This window comes from Pteropus vampyrus, unplaced genomic scaffold (assembly GCF_000151845.1).
Source record: "Pteropus vampyrus isolate Shadow unplaced genomic scaffold, Pvam_2.0 Scaffold185, whole genome shotgun sequence".
NCBI lineage: Eukaryota > Metazoa > Chordata > Mammalia > Chiroptera > Pteropodidae > Pteropus > Pteropus vampyrus.
In genome coordinates this window covers 2,592,269-2,597,262 of record NW_011888966.1, presented here as the reverse complement: position 1 = coordinate 2,597,262, position 4,994 = coordinate 2,592,269, and positions in this window count along the sequence as shown.

The window sequence follows — 4,994 nt, the reverse complement described above, 5'->3', positions numbered from 1 at the left end:
GGCATGAAGCATGAATAAGCCCATGGCCTTGGGAGGGCAGAGTGGGGCTGCACCCCTGTTGTCTGTGGCAAAAACTAATCAGCTGAATTAACAGGGCCCTTGGAACCCAGAATCCTTAAAGGCAGTGTTTCCACATCCTCCTTTGATCTGTGCTTTCTACCCCTTTAAATCAAATCACTTATTTAAAAAAACCCCGAAACCATTTAAAAGAAATGATATCATTACTTTGGGTGGAAAATCAGTATCATTTACCATAAATCGAGATAAACCTTAAAGATAAATACAATAAAAAATAATTACAATGAAAAAACAATGTTACACAATCATGAATCAATGTTACACATATGCCCTGGGCTTAAAGGATGCTCTGTTTCTTGTTAGAAGAAATCTAAGAGACTTCCTCTTTGCTAATCAGATGGTCCAAATGAGAATTGAGTCGTAATGAATTCAATGCTAATTCATGCCAAATCTGTAAGTCTCTTAACATCGTCTCCTGAGCCAAAGTGGTGGGTATCCCACCCCTTATGCAATTCCTCTTCACCATGAACGGGATGTGGGTCTTTTGCAGATCATCTAGGTCCCTGTTAACAGAAGCCTCCCTCCTTCCCAACATCTGCTGCAGAACTGGATTGAGCCCTTTTAGTCCAATGAGCTAACACTGAGCTTTTGTCTCCTCATCTGTAAAATCCTGATGATAGAGGTTCTTGCCTCACAGGTCATTGTGTGACACAGGGGAAGATCAATATCATCATTATCGTCATCATTCCAACTTAAACGTGAGAGACCTGCCCTTTCCCCACGGCCTAGACTGATCCTGTGTTCCTGGTCCTCTCTCATTTGTAAGGTTTCCTGCTTCAAGGCCACACTCTCTTTGTGAAGGGCCTCAGAAGTCTCAGTCAGGCTGTGCAGGGCGTCCTGCTGTCTGCATTAGTTTTGGCTACAGGACGGCAGGGTTAAACATGTCCAGCAGAAAACAGAAAAATAAAAGCACTCCAAGGAGGTAAAGGAGCCCTGAATGGCAAGTCAGGATTCTAGTTTCTAGGAGAGCAGTGTCAGCCTGGACAAGTGCCTTCTCCTATAGGGGTCCCAATCTCCCCTTCTAAAGAGGGTGAGCTGGATGAGATGGTCTCATCCTCAGAGACTATAAGATCTCCTCTTCTCTCCTTCTGAATGGGATGTTCTAGAGGATGAGTACGGGTGTAGGGTTATCGAGGCCTCACAACCTGGTTTCCAGAATTCCCCCCAGAGCCAAAGGGACCAGCTTCCTCTTCCCTAAGCCATAAACCAGCAAGGCAACTGAGAGGGTCAGGGCGCCCCCTGGTGGGGTGAGGAGGGCAGGCTCCCAGAGCTATGGGATGTGTCTGAATCTGACTGCTGAAACATTCAAGCCATAAGGATCCATTGAAGTCATCTAGCCAAGCACCCTCATTTTCCAAATGGGAAACTGAGGTTCGCAAAAGCAGAAGACATTTCCTCAAGTACGGTTGCCAGATGAAACACAGGACTCCCAGTTAAATTTGAATTTCAGATAAACAAGAAATAATTTTTTTTCAGTATAAGTATGTCCCAGACATGGGTCAGGGCTTCTTCCTTATTATGCCAGATCAATGTCTCTGACTAGCAGCTCTGCCCAGCACCCAGCAGGGGCGTGAGAAATACTTGTTGACATTATTATGGGACAGAGCGAGTGGAAGGTATCTGACTGTGATGATCCCAGGAGTGTTTAAATGGAAGAAGGGAGATGAGTCCCCTCCCCCCCGCCCCGGCCACTCTCCCCCACACCCCAAGCCCTGCTACCATCGAAAACCCACCTTAGGGGATTTGGTAATACAGTTGCCTGAGATTCCTGCCCCAGTCTGATTTCCAAGGTTATGGAGGAGCCTGGGCACCTGCATTTTGAAAAGTCTTTCTAGTGACTTTGTTGCATAGTAAAGATTGAGAACCCCTGGGTTCACTATAAGGAAGAACAGAAAACTGCTTGGATGGGGCAAAGTTTAATTGGCATATATCAGTAATCGTCAGTCTTCACTATGCATAGGAATCAGTGGGGGGTGGGGATGGATGATAAAATATGCACATTTCCAACTCTACTTCCAGAGATTTTTGATAGAGTAGATCCAGGCTGGGGCCCCAGAATCTGAACTTTTGATAATCACTCAAGCTTCACCTGTATTTGCAATGTGTTTAATTTCTTGAAAAACCAAAAACAGAACTGAAGCTAATATGCACAAAGAGTAAAATTCTTAAAAGTAGATTGTGAGCGTATGATATACATTATTCTATTTGTATAAATGCAATATTTCACTAAAACACTTTTAAAATTTAGGAGCATTTTAGGGGACTGTGGTGCAGGTGGTCTGAAGACCATACCTCGAGAAACACGGGCTTAGGAGGCAAGAGAATGGACAGAGCTGCCTGCTTCCAAACACATACTGCGTGTCCCCTGTGCCTAAGAGCTGAGTGAGTCAGGGAACTTTCCAGGAGGAGATGGGCAGGCCCTGGTCTTGAAAGGTGGGAAAGATTCTGAGAAGCAGAGGGAAATAGTGTGGTAAGGAAGCAAGCAGTCTGAGCAAATGAGGGGGAAAAATGTGCCAGGAGACTAGAGTTGCGTCTTATTCACAGCTGGTGCCCTATATGTCATTACACTCTAGCCACATGGCCTCTTTTCTGTTCCTGAGGCATGCCAAGTTCTGCACTGCCTCAGGGCCTTTGCACTTGCTGTTCCCTCTGTCAGAAACACACTCTTTCCCCAGGTTCTCATTAGTGCCTGCCTCTTCATCACTCTCAAGTCTCAGTTCAGATGTCACCTCCTCAGAGAAGCCTTTGCTGTCTACCTATCTCACTCTCGTTTTCTCTCCTTCACATCAATGATCACAATCTGTAATTATTGTCTTCTTTATTTTTGTTGCCTGACATTACCACCACCCCCTAATGCAAAAATGTAAGCTTCATGGAAACAGAGACCTGATTTCTTTCGTTCACTGTTTTGCTGCTAGCCCTGAGAACATTTCTTGGAACATATTAAGTTCTCAATCAATGTTTGTTAAGAGAATTAATTAGTTAATTAATGAAAAGCGGGGCAATGCCAGAGTAAGGAAAGCCGTGGAACCAAGGAAAAGGGTGGGTGGACATTGGGGTCTGAGATAACAGGGGAAAAACTCCTTGACATATTGATCTTATCAAAGAATTTTTAGACATGATGCCCAAAGTGTCAGCAACAAATGCAAAAATAAACAAGTAGGACTACATCAAACTAAAAAGCTTCTGCACAGCAAAGAAAACAATCAGTAAAATAGAAAGGCAACCTACAGAATGGGAGAAAATATTTGCAAATCATTTATCTAATAAGGAATTAATACCCAAAATATATAAGATACTCAGACAACTCTATAGAAAACAAACAATTTGATTCAAAAATGGGCAAAGGACTTGAATAAATGTTTTTCCAAAGAAGATATTCAAGTGGCCAATGGGTACATGAAAAGGTGCTCAATATCACTAATCATCAGGGAAATGCAAATCAAAACCACAATGAGATATCACCTCACACCTGTCAGAATGGCTATCATCAATAAATCAAAAAACAGCAAGCGTTGGTGAAGATACAGAGAAAAGGGACCCCTCATACATCGTTGGTGGGATTGCAAATTGGTCCAGCCTCTATGGAAAACAGTACGAAGGTTTCTCAAAAAAAATTAAAAACGGATATACGTTTTGACCCAGCAATTGCGCTTCTGGGTATTTATCCAAAGAAAACCACAACAATAATTCATAAAGATCTACACACCCCAATATTCATGGCAGCACAATTTACAATAGCCAAGATACGGAAGGAACCTAAATGCCCATCAACAGACGATTGGATAAAGAAATTATGGTTCATATATACAATGAAATATTATTCGACCATTAAAAAAATGAAATACTACCATTTGCAACGACATGGATGGACCTAGAGGTTCTTATGCTGAATGAAATGTCAGACAGAGAAAGATAAATACCATATAATTTCACTTACATGAGGAATCTGAGGAACAAAAAGAACAAACTAATCAAAAACAGACTCACAAATATAGTAGACAATTTGGTGACGGACAGAGGGGAGGGGGGTTGGGGGGCTGGGAGAATGAGGTGAAGGGTTAAAGAAGTACAAATTAGTGGTTGATAGATGATCACGGGAATGGGGAGCACAGCATAGAAAATGCAGTTAGCGTTAATATGTTGGCTAGGTGGAGGGCCAGGGGAGGGAGGGAGCAATTGGGGGGATCATTTTATGAACTATATAGATGACTAATCAATATACGATACATTTGAAACTAATTAAAATGAATAAAATTTTAAAAGATGGACAAAGAAATGTTCATACACACACATACACACACATCGGAATATTATTCAGCCATAAAAAGAAGGAAATCCTGCCTTTTGTGACAATGTGGATGGACCTTGAGGGTAGTATGCTAGAAAAATCAATCTGACAAAGACAAACACTCTGTGTTCTCACTTATATCTGTAATCTAAAAAAGCTGAACTCATAGAAATAGAGAGTAGGATGGTATTTGCCAGGGACTGGGTGGTGAGGGAAATGGGATGTTGGTCAAAGGGTAAAAACTTTCAGCTATATAATGACTAAGTTCTTCCAATCTAATCTGCAGCATGGTGGCTATAGTTATCAATACTGTGTCATACACTCGAAAGTTAAGAGAGATCTTAAATGTTACCACCACACACAAAAATCACATAGTTTTGTGAGGGGATAGAGGTGATAATTAACCTTATCGTGGTAAGCATTTTGCAATATATGCATGTGTCAAACCATCACAATATATACCTTAATCTTACATATGTTATGTCTACAATAGCTCAATAAAGCTGACAAAAATTAAAAACAAAAACGAAATAAAATCTCTGCATTTCATATATCTCTGCTAGTTTAGTAATATTTAGTTCTCCATCTGTCAAAAGAAGTCTCAGATCTCTTTGGTTACACATTT